This window comes from Phyllostomus discolor, chromosome 2 (genome assembly GCF_004126475.2).
Source record: "Phyllostomus discolor isolate MPI-MPIP mPhyDis1 chromosome 2, mPhyDis1.pri.v3, whole genome shotgun sequence".
In the NCBI taxonomy this organism is placed as follows: Eukaryota; Metazoa; Chordata; class Mammalia; order Chiroptera; family Phyllostomidae; genus Phyllostomus; species Phyllostomus discolor.
Window position 1 is genome coordinate 139,195,842 of NC_040904.2, and position 12,451 is coordinate 139,208,292.

Sequence of the window (12,451 nt, forward strand, 5' to 3'; positions counted from 1 at the left end):
TCACTTTTCTCTGTTTTGCTCTGAGTATCTGGATTACTATGTCTCTCTTTGAAAACCGGGTTTTTTTCCGCTTCTCTATGACTATGATGGCAAAATGGTTACTCACAAATACCAAGTTTATATCAACATTACTTCATCTACCCTAATTGGCTGTCTATGACCTTTAATTTTAAGTTTTTGATAAAGTTTTTTTATTAATTTGGCCTTGACAAAAATATGGTGTTCATTAATGCTATTCACCAAATATTTTTTCTTTCCACCTTGCATGCATGTGATAGGATTTTACTTCCTAGCCCTATTGTACTTGGGTGAGACCATGTGATTTATTCTCGTCAATGAGGTGTGAGCAGTTGTGATGTGTGTCATTTGAATACCAGAAAGAGACTCTCTAGAGTGTGTTTTCTCTGCTTTAATGATGAACAATGTTACAGTCACTGGCTACTTCATCAGCTTGAATTCGTAAGTGAAGGTATGCCAGATAAGGGTCCCCAGGCATCCCTCAATGGAGCAAGAAATAAACCTGAGATGTTAAAGTTGTTTGTTATCTCAGCACATAGCCACACCTATTTTGACTAATACATAATTATACCTGGAGTTGTATTATATTTGCATATTTTCCTTTGAATTTGGTCTGTCATTTAAAACTTCGCTCTAGGCCACTGCTTTGTTCCTGTTTGCCCTGCACTCACACCATTTTCCTGTTTCTAGCTCCGTGTGTGTTTTCTTCTATCATGCCGTGTTGCTGTTGTAAGAATTCGCAGAGAGCATATAAACAGTGCATTATAATTGTTGGAATAGACATTAGCTAAGAGTTAGAAGACACTAATACATTCTTTCTCTTATTAATTCAGCTATGACCTATAGCATTGTATCACTTTGAAACTCAATTTCTTCATATGAAAATGAACATATTGTTCCAGAATGGACCCATGGAGGGGACAAGATACTGTTACCAAATGGACTCCTCTCTCCTGGGGTCTCCCTGTGATGCAGACCCTGACCTGCAGGGTTCGTGTGTTGTGGATGAGACAAACAAATTCACACGGACTACAGAAGTCCTATGGAAAAAAAAGGGATGGCATGGCCACTCTCTAAGTGAGAGAGAGGGCCCTGACTCCTGCCCGGACAGGCTTTTATTGCTTTTCTGGGCACATATCGTTCTCATTTACTATGTGCAGGTTCACTTTAAGTGGTTACATTTTACAGATAACAAAATAGAGGGTGTTGCTAAGTACATCAAAGAAAAAGGATATTTACAAATTCAAGGGAAAAAGTGGTTGAACTGGTTACACTAGTCCTTGGGAGGTTTAGCATAGATTTTAGGAAGTTACTTTAAAGATATGCAATAAACATTTGCTGCCTCAATTCAGGGTGAAGGGGTTTTATCAAAAAGCAAGCCTCAAAGCAGCCTTGGTACAATGCAGGCCTGATTCCCCACAGGAGAACCTATCCGTGGGTGTGGGTCCCGTGTGCTGACCTCATTCCCTGCTGGTTTTCTGAATCAGGGGCTGGGCTACATTCCCCATGCCACATGGAATGGTTCCCTATACCCCTGTACTGTTTGTCTTGTCTGTCACCCTTAGGAGTGATGGCTTTCAATGCCAGAGTTTGGTGAAAAGGAACTATTTATTCAAAAGTCATACAGGTTTAGGGTAATGGCAGAATGTTGCTGTTAAATACTCAAAGTCCCTTAAAATACTCACAGTCTTTCCTTCCCCCCCTTTGCCCAGTCAGGCCAATCAGTGGTACTGTATCTCAGGAAGTCTGTGGGTCAGCTAGCTCCCGGTTCTTCCCAGAAATCTGTGCTCATCTGGCAAGCCTGATTCAGTTTCCAGCACCATCAGCTATTTCACTGAGATCTTCTCATGGCCTACTAGCATGAGTTTTTTCACCCCTTTCCTTCTTTCAACATCTCTCCTGCATTCTTCTAAACTGCTAAGAGAGAGCTCTGCATGGCTGCTACATCTTGCTTTCCTGCTTCCTAAGCTATGTGGTTAAGGTAGCCCCCTCTCTGACCCCCAAACCATGTGGTTAGCTTCCCTAAACCACATGATTCAACCTGCATGGCTGCCAGAGCTGGGTTTAAATCCCTGCGTGAATCTTCCTCTGCAACCCCAATTCTGACTCATCCCACAATCGGCTACACTTGCCAGCACTCCCGTATTTTTCCAACCTTTCTTGGCTGCCATAGTTAGCCTGGGCAGGAGTGGCCCCATGGTGTGGAACAAACCATCTCCAAGCTCTCACACAGGCCCTGTAACCAGCGGGAGCTGCCTCCCAGCTACATTGTGGGTTGAAGTCACTCCCATCTCCCTGGTTCAAAGCATGGCCAGAGCTACTTAACATATCCATGAAGTTAGCCAGCTGTTATAGATGTGTAAAATAGCCATTTTTGCATATCAGGTATGAAGCTGACCAACTGTTGATATGCAAAATAAATCTCAATGGCCCTGCTCCATGTGTCCCAACCTGAGGTCTAGACTTGTAGGGGTGGGGATATCCTGTATTTTTATATTTCCTGGATACATCAAGTTCTGGAACCCATTAGAAATCCCTCTTTGTGTGTCCTGGCTGCACCCCATTATAATATTACACTCTACTTATTTCAATTATAGTGTATAAAAACTAAAGCATTATAGTATGCATATTTAAATTATTGCTATTTATCTATTCATCTATTATCTCTATCTGGCATCTTCATGTAAATTGCTTAGATGTATTTTCCCAAGGTTTAGCTGGGGATTGTTTTACTTGCTTAGTTTAACTAATAAATATGCAAGTGTATAAATTCATAAACAATGATAATGACATATGAAAATTAATATATCTTTAAAAAATTTTAATTGCTCTAAACCTTTGTTTCCTCAGTATTTCTTTTTTAAATATATTTTATTGATTATGATCTTACAATTGTCCGATTTTTTACCCTTTGCCCACCTCTGCCCAGTAGCCCTCTTCCCTCCAGCAATCCACCCCTCCACCCCAGCTTAGTTCATGTACAAGGATCTTGCATATAAATTCTTTGGCTTCTCCATTTCCTATACTATTCATAACATCCCCCTGTCTATTTTGTACCTACCAATTATGCTTCTTAATCCCTGCACCTTTCCCCCCACTTCCCCCGCTTCTGCATCTTAGCTGATAACCCTCCATGTGATCTCCATACCTACGACTCTGTTCCTGTTCTAGCTGTTTGCTTAGGTTTTTGTTTTTGTTTTTGTTTTTTTTTAGATTCTATTGTTGATAGTTGTGAGTTTGTTGCCATTTTACTGTTCATAGTTTTGATCTTCTTTTTCTTAAAGAAGTACCTTTAACATTTCACATAATATTGGCTTGGTGATGATAAACTCCTTTAACTTTACCTTGTCTGGAAAATACTATATCTGTCCTTCATTCTAAATGATAGGTTTGCTAGATAGAGTAATCTAGGTTGTAGATCCTTGCCTTTCATCTCTTTGAATACTTATTGCCAGTCCCTTCTTGCCTGCAAAGTTTCTTTCGAGGAATCAGCTGATAGTCTTATGGGAACTAGGACTTTGTATGTAATTCTCTGTTTTTCTCTTGCTACTTTTAAGATTCTCTCTTTATCTTTAACCTTTGGCATTTTATTTGATGTGTCTTGGTGTGGTCCTCTTTAGGTTTAACTTGTTTGTGACTCTCTGAGCTTCCTGGAGATGTATGTATGTTTCCTTCACTAAATTAGGGAAGTTTTCTTTCAACATTGTTTCAGATAAGTTTTCAACTGCTTGCTCTTCCTCTTCTTCTTCTGGCATCCCTATAATTCAAATGTGGGTATTTTGTAGATTTCTCAGAGTCTTCTTATACTACCCTTACTTTTTTTAAACCATTGTTTGTTATTTATGTTCTGGTTGAATGTTTATTTCTTCCTTAACTTCCAGATCATTGATTTGAATCCCAGCGTCCTTGCCTTCACTATTTCCCTGTGGATATATATTTTTTTAAATTTTACTTAGTGTAAACTTCATTTCTTCCTTTATATTGTCTCTGTATTCAATGAGTTCTCTGAGTACCCTGATCACCAGTGTTTTGAACTCTGCATCTAATAGGTTGGCTATCTCTGTTTTATTTAGTCCTTTTTCTGGAGTTTTGTTGTCTTCTTTCATTTTGGGCCATATTTATTTGTTTTGTCAATTTGTCAGCCTCTCTGTGTTTGTTTCTGTGTATTAGGTAAAACTGCTTTGACTCCCTGTCTTGGCACACCTGTTAAGTTGTATGGGGTGGGACCATAGATAATTGCCAGGGAAGGGCACCTGCTTTACCACTTTGTGGCTCTGTGTGGGGAGAGGGCTCAGTTATTGGACAATGCCACTGACTGGCTTCTGGAGGTTTGCTCTGCATTTGCTCCATTTCCAGTTACTTCACCCACTTGCCATATGTGACTGGTACCCTTCTAGCTGTTGTCCTGGTGGTAAATCCCAGAGTGGGTGTGTTTGCATACATTCTGTTTGGGCCCTTTAAATGGAATTTCCTGAGAAACCAGCAGTTTCTTCCATTGCCCCAACTCCCACTGTTTTTTATAGCCAGAAATTACGGGGCTTTATATTCCTGGTGCTGGAACTCTAGGGTGTGTGGTCTGGCCTGGCCTGGGGCTGGGGTTGCTCCCTTCCAAGGTATCCCTCATGATTTTTAGCCACCACATGTGAATATGGGACTACTCATTCCACTGCTGCTCCCCTCTCCGTACCAACTCTGCCTCTATGCCCCCTTACTGTCCGGATGAATGTGGCTTCTTTAAATTCTTGCAGTTCCATATGATCCTTTAATTCCATACAGTTTGATTTTTTGGCAGTTCTGGGTGCAATTTGTTTTGAGGTTAGTTGTAATTCTTCTTGTAGTTGTGCAAGGAGGTGAAGTGTGCCTACCTGCACCTCCATCTTGACTGGAAGTCCCTTCTCAGTATTTCTTATATTACACTTCAATATAGTGATTAAAGGAAATGATAATTCCAGGGCCATACTTCAGAACACTATGGATAATGTCTAGGTAGTGATTTAACTATGTTGTTCATTAAATAGCAAAGCTAGCACTAAGTTATACCTGTGTAGCTATGTTTCTGGTTAAACAGTGGGATTTATTAGTCATGTGCACTGGTGTGAGATTGGGAGGCAGAAGCAATCTTTCTGTCTCCTTTGAGTATTATTCTGCAAGAAACAAGGTCATGGAAAGAGAGGTACTTCTGAAACTGCTTCTCAGGATCTTCTCTCCAGCTCCTGGCTTTGAGAAGCACGTATGTAGCAGTAGTAATGGTGTCTTCTTAATTTCACCATCCTGATAACTTCTGCAGTTACAGAAGATGTCCTTGAAATCTGTTGCTCCAGTAGTGGCCTCTGAAGTAGTAATTCCCTAGTGGGTTGTTTCTATCCTGTTCTTATTTCTGGAGGACCAGTTCAGAGCTTGCTCTTATAGTCTTCTCAATGATTCTCTAAGCACCTAAACTGTATTAAACTTATTCTTACATAACATATCTAGAGCAGTGGTTATCAAACTTTAGTGTACCTCAGAATGACCCAGTGAACTTGTTAAAATACAGACAACCTGGTTTCATTATCAGAATTTCTGATTTATTAGATATGGGAGTAGGATCCAAAAATATTGATATATAATTTTGATCCAGCAGTCTCACTTCTGGAATATACCTGAAAGAACCAAAAATACTAATTCAAAATTACATAAGCACTCCTATGTTCAGTGCAGCATTTTTTACAATTGCCAAGATATGGAAGCAGCCCAAGTGTCCATCAGTAGGTGAGTAGATAAAACAACTGTGGGATATTTACACAATGAAACACTACTCACCCATAAAAAAGAATAAAAATTTACCCTTTGCAATGGTATTGATGGACCTGGAGAACATTATGCTAAGTGAAATTAAGCCAGTCAGAGAAAGATGAATACCATGTGACTTCACTCACATGGGGACAGACTCCTAGATTGACAGCAGATGACAGCTAGTGGTGGGGGGAGGGAGGTATAAGGAGACTAAATGGTGATTTAAAAAAATACAACAGATATTAAATTAAAAGAAAAACTAAAAGTTCACAGGTAGCTGAACCAGAAAAAGTACTTTGAGAACCATTGATCAGCATCTGTGATGAAGTAGGCCTTGTCCCCAAATATATCAAATAATCTAGGCCAGTCACAATTGTTTCACAAAGTTTCACTAATTGAACTCATTATGTAGTGATGATTCCAAAATGGAGAATATTAATTGGATTTACATAAACAATGTATAGTAACATGTGTTAATACAAATTTAATAATTGGCAAATTATGCTAGAATGACTTATGTTGAGTATATTTTTTAATTTTTATTCTTTGGAATAAACTTGTTTGGATGTCATACAGTAACATTATCATACAGTAACATATACCTCCCCCGACCTTACTCCCTGACCCCCATCTGAATATCAGTTTAGGACAGATAGGTAATACTTTTGTCACTATGGAGCTTTTCTATACGTTCTGTTTTTAAAATAGAGGCTTAAAAAGAACTACCATTTAAATTTAATAATTATCTTTTAATAGTACATATACTAGAGAATCTTATTTTAAATTTTAGCTTAATCATCTCTTAGTTTGGCTTAGTACTTTTTACATGAAAGATTTTAAGGTCCAAAGATATAAGTCCTTATAGAAAAAGCTGATGCTGGTATCTAAATCTTCTGATACCTGGTCCAGTTTTCTTTTCATTACTGCTATCAACTCTCTCTGTACTGTGGGTTTCATGTTGCCTGTCTTGTATATCTATGCACTCAAATCAGCAATGGAAAATTTTTGCCATACTTCAAACAAAATTTAAAAAATACACTAGTGTGAATTACATTGCCATACTTGTGCTGATATTTAATACTTAAGCATCAACCAAGGGTCACTATTTGCTACCGGTTTTCAAGTTGCTATTTTTATGCTGTTTAAAATATTATCTTATGCAATTTAAGTTGTTCTTTGATTCTTAGAAATAAATAGTGTATTTGGATGTTGTCCAGTATCTCCCTATGAATTAAACTCCCTTACTGTATATTGTGTTGTTATATTTAATCAAAAGTTAGCTTCTTGCCAGAGTGGCTTATTAAGGATTTGTTAATTCTGACTTTTTAAAAGATTTTATTTATTTTTTTAGAGAGAGGGGAAGAGAGGGAGAGAAACATCAATGTGTAGTTCCCTCTCCCATGCTCCCTTCTAGGGACCCAACCTACAACCCTGGCATATGCTCTGACTGGGAATCAAACCAGTGACCCTTTGGTTCATAGGCCGGCACTCAATTCACTGAACCATACCAGCCAGGGCTAATTCTGACTTTCTTATCTGAAACTTAATTGAACTCAATGGTCAACAGCTCCTCTATCTAGTTTTCAGATAACAAAATACATTTTGGATTTTTATTACTTTCTCCAGAATTCTTATTTTTCAAATTTATAACTTTTTTCTTTAAAAATACTTTTTTACAATGATTGAAGCAATTGAAAACATAAACAAATCACCATGAATTTATTATTCTTGAAGCTCTGCTATTTTTAATCAATGTAAGATAATTTTCAATCTCTTCTAATTTGTTTTAAATCCAGTTAAAAATATATAACAGTCTGGAATTTTCTAATTCAGTCTAGTCTGTTGTCAACTCAAAGATATTTGGCTCATTTCAGTCTCTGTTGCCAGCTCTTGTCCACAAAAATTGTCCTTCCAAGCAACCTCATTATGTACCAGGAACCTAGTAAAAGTTTGTTATGGAGTTATGACATGGCCTAAAAACGTAGGTGGCAAATTAGAGATCTAATCTTATAATTTAATGATATTTGAAGAGATGAAATAAGTCATCTCTTCAAAATCATTTCTGATTTAGAATTTATCAGGTGACTAATACTTGTCAGAGCTGGGTGATGGTACTAAGGGTTTACTACAATATAACAGTCTCCCTATACTTGCATATAATTATAATTTTCTGAAATAAAGAGCTTTTAGAAATAGTATATGAAATGATACTTATAAGGATTGTGTAGCAAGGTGAGGTATATCAAGAGGTGTTTAGTATATAATACATAGAGAAACTTTTAGGATATAAGTAAAAAATAATTAAGTATATCTTTACTGGGATTCATTGTGTACAAATAGGCCGTGACTAGGTAAAAATGGGGAAAAATTTGATATGTTAAAGCAGAGATAAATTGTTTTCATTGGTGTTTTCTTTGTTTAGACATCATAACTACTAATTTTAAGTGTACTTAAAAATTTTATGTAAATCTCTTTTTTACATTTATTATATATAAATATTAATATAAATATATATTGGTTATATATTTATTAACTATATAACATTAAAGAAATAAAACAGTGCTCATTCTTACTGCTGGACAACAACTAGTAATAAAATCACACTCGAGCATTTAAAAATGAAGACCGAGTGGGGCTCTGCATGTGAGCCTGCCCAAGTGAGCCGGCTTCACCCGCCCCTGCAGCCTCAGCTTGGATCTCAGAGACCCAGGCTGTCCCTGAAACAGCTGGATAAAGGGCAGATCAGAAGGCCATGGAAACTCTGCTGGCACATTCCAGGTCCAGGGAAAGGGTGAATTGCTTGCTTTTGAATGAGAATTAAAAATTTTTTAAATGGTAGTATTATGGAAAATTCCATTATTCATGGTATTCAATCAGACTCAGCAGATATCTGTTTATTTACTAAGGATGAACCCAATGTAGCTCCTGAAAAGACAGAACATTTTTAAAAGAAGCTTTTGAACAAGCATGGAATTACAACCAATTCTCAGATTATCCCCCTCTGAACTTCAAAAAAAAGTGCAAAGCCTATGAGGCCAAGCTCTGCTTTCTGGGTATTTTCAATTTCTTTTTAACTGATGCAAGTCTCAGGCAGCTATTACCCTCACACCTCAGGGAGACATTTCTGTAAGAAAGAGAAAGTTCCAGTACCTGTAGACCTTCAAGCCAAGAATCTTTCCAGAGAGATCCATGGATTGGTAGGCAGAACTGTCTTAAACATCTCTGTAAGTCATCTTCATAGCACTGTGGGCATCGGTCACACTGGGATGCAGGGTCAGTACATCATTGAAAGCATGGTTGCTGTCACAGAAATTGTCAGAGTGGGAGAGTGTGAAAGTCTTGTAGGTGAAAATGGAGAGATCAGTCACCCTTCCCATCTTTTGTTCATTTGGTAGCAGTCAGGATGAAGCCAGAGAAGTATGTACTCCTAGCCAGAAGAAAAAAGAAGCAAAGGGGAAACAAAGCAAAGAAAATACAAAGACAAAAAGAATATGATGAAACAAAAGAAGATGAAAAGAAATAGAAGATTTATGAAACAGAATAGAAAGACTGCATCAGCCCTCACTACAGAGGAGGCAGTGCGTAAAACTAATGGTCCTCCAGTGAGGGACCGCGGACCCCAGAAGGCAGACAACCTGAAGCCTGAGCAGACAGAGGCTTGCAGAGTAAAAGCCCAAAATAAAGTGCAAGATGAACCAGGAGATGGGATTCCTTTACTGGTCCCAGTAGGAAAAACTCCTGCCAAAAAAAAAAAAACGTGGAGATACAAAAACATATCACAGGAAAGAAGTCTCCAAAAAAGAGTCCTGATCCCCACAAATCTTGTGGGAAGGCCTTCCCAACTGTGGAGGCCTTGAAAGCAGCAGAGCTCAAGATTCCAGGTTAAGTGCCCAGGGAAGAAGCCAAAAATCAAACAAGAGGTAGAGAAGGAAATAAACTCTCCCCTGGGGAAAAAAGACCTAAGACAGATGTCCCAAAGCCAGAGGCCAAGTTCTTCACTACAGCTAATAAAACTGCAAAATAAAGCTCCCCACACCCTCAAACAAAGGACCCAAACCCCCAAAGTGTCCCATTTGACCTAAAATCAGTGACTCAACCGGGGGAAACATTAGAGCTGTCCGGAGACCTTTGGAAAAACACCTGGGTCCTGCCCCTGTGGGAACTTTCTCCGAGAGAGAGGCCTGGACTTGAATATGTTTAAAACCTCCACAAGTAATTCTGATACATGTTTGTGGGTGGAAGAACCAGTAGTTTGAATCCATTTTTTAATTGCTCTTCTGAGTATTGGCTATTATAGTAGAAAATATAGTGCTTTCTTGAAGTGTATGATTTGCTTCTGAGGGAAAAAAATGATGACTGAGTTTAGTAGGACAAATGAAAATAAACACCCCAAAATACGAAAAAAGTGATGCTGTAATTTGTGATGAAGAAAGAGTTTTAGCTTTTTTTAAAAAAAGATTGTGAACCACTACCCCAGAAAAATTGCCATAAATATAACTCAAATATCACAATGTTAGAATGTTTATGGAACATGTTCATGAAACTACTTTTAAAAAGCTTTTCCATTCTAGCCCTCTAGGACAGGTTATACAACTATGACAGTTAGAAACCTCTTGTGTTAGAGATAAAATGCATCACTAATGATTGTGACAAGAACATAGTGAGCTTAGTATTTTTAAAATTTAAAATAAGCAAAATTATAAGATAAAACTTCCACTAGTTAAGTAAATGATGACTTTGAACTTGTAACTGTTGGAGAAAGTAATCAAAAGGATGTGACTACCCAGTGACCCATGAGCTGGACATGGCAATTGGTGGCTCTTTACCACCCACCATTCCCAAAGTAGCAGTCGTGTTCAAGAATGTAGTCTTGAGAGAGCAGTGCATTGTTGAGACCATATGGATGGTATATAGAACTGAATCTTGTTACAGCCTCTCTATAAACCTTTAAGATTCTGTGGAGATCTATTCATCTTGTGATCACCCAAGATAAGCCTGGTATGTAAGCTCCCTTGTTTATTAAACCTGCCACCTATTACTATGGAGTGGCCTGCCTCTTTCTTCCATCTGTCCTTGCCTCTGTGTATGAGGACTAGTTTTGAATTTACTCTGGGAAGCTCCTGAGTACCTATAGTAATAAATAATAGGAAGCTATAGTAATAATAAATAATAGGAAGGATAGTAATTAAAACATGGAAGAGTGTTTATCCTCTGTACCAAAGCTGGTACTAGGATAAAGCAAGCGAGACACCTAGGGAGCAAACTAAAAAGGTACTCACTCTCTGGGTCAGTGAGTGCACAGTCGGCACCTGAGAACCAGTGTCACCTTAAGTTTTGCCCCCTAGGTGTTTCACTTGCCTTGCCTTGTCCCAGCCCTGCTTTACATTAATCCAGGAAATCCAAATTACAGCTATGATTGACAGTCCCCCATTGGCAATCAGCTACTACTGAATTACTGACTCACAGAAACTTTGAAGTAATAAATGGTTATTGTTTTAAGCCATTTGTTATGCAGTAATAATTAACACAACAGAAGATTTGAGAAATTTTATCTTTCTACCTTAAAAAAGGAATTCTATGTTGATGATATAGTCTTATCATAGTGGTTAAAAACACAGACTCCGGAGTTAGACTATCACAATTGCAATTCTGCATCAGTCATTTGTTAGCTATGTCACTTTGGGAAAGTTACTTAACCTGTTTGTGTTTTAGTTCTTCATCCATAAAAGAAGGAAAATAATAGCACCTATACTACAGGGTTGATGGATAAATTAAGAAAGTAAATATATTTAAAGTCTATCAAATAATAAGCATTATTAAAATGTTATTATTTCTTTTTTTGTCTCTCCTTGCTTCTTATAGATACATGTCTTATTGTTAACAATGAGTGAGGTGCAGCCTTCCTTACGTGTAAGCATGTTTCAGTCATGCCTTACACCATAATACCTGAGAGTAGATGTGCATGGCTTCTGAAGAGGTATTTGGTATCTCCAGATGAGGAAAATGAGAGTTTAGGTGGGGAAACTAATTTTCTGGATTTACGTAACCAGGAAAATGTCCCCTTATTATGCACATCTTATTTTATGTTTTTTTTTCCTTCTTTACATGTCAGAGGTGCTTCCAGTTTCAGTAACTCGGGTTAAATTTTTGCATGTCTCCTATAAGAATAGACTCAAATAGTTTTCATTGTCCAAATGTTGGATGCCTCCAGCATGGTTGCACTATCCTGTTAATGAATCTTTTATTCTCTTGCACTGGGTTTGTGTGTTTGTGTGTGACCTACATACATTCTTCTTGCTTGAAAGGAATGTTCTCACTGCTCTGCAGATATCATCTAGCCTGAGCTGGAGGTTACCATGGTGATGTGGTCATACAGAATAACTTAAAGACTACATCTTGCTGAGTTGTTTTCAGGGAGACTTGAAGACTGTTGTCTTTTACTGATCGGCTCTACTTAAACTTGACCCTCCCTGCTATTTCTTCCAAGAGTAATTAAAGAACTTTGTTGCTGTTGGATATCCAGGCTGGCTGTTTTCAAAAGCATGAAGTTGCTAGCATTCATCTTTGCAGCTTCCTCTTCTGTGACCTTTTCCTCCTAAACAGCATCCTTTTTTTTTTTTTTCCCACTAAAGCACTGGACCTTATGTTACCTCAGACCTTC

At 38.0% G+C, this 12,451-nt stretch overlaps 1 pseudogene; it reads left to right on the forward strand.

The window, feature by feature from the left end:
• LOC114513976 overlaps positions 1-9,872 on the forward strand; it is a 61,269-nt pseudogene extending 51,397 nt beyond the window's left edge.
• The last annotated feature ends 2,579 nt before the right edge of the window (positions 9,873-12,451 follow it).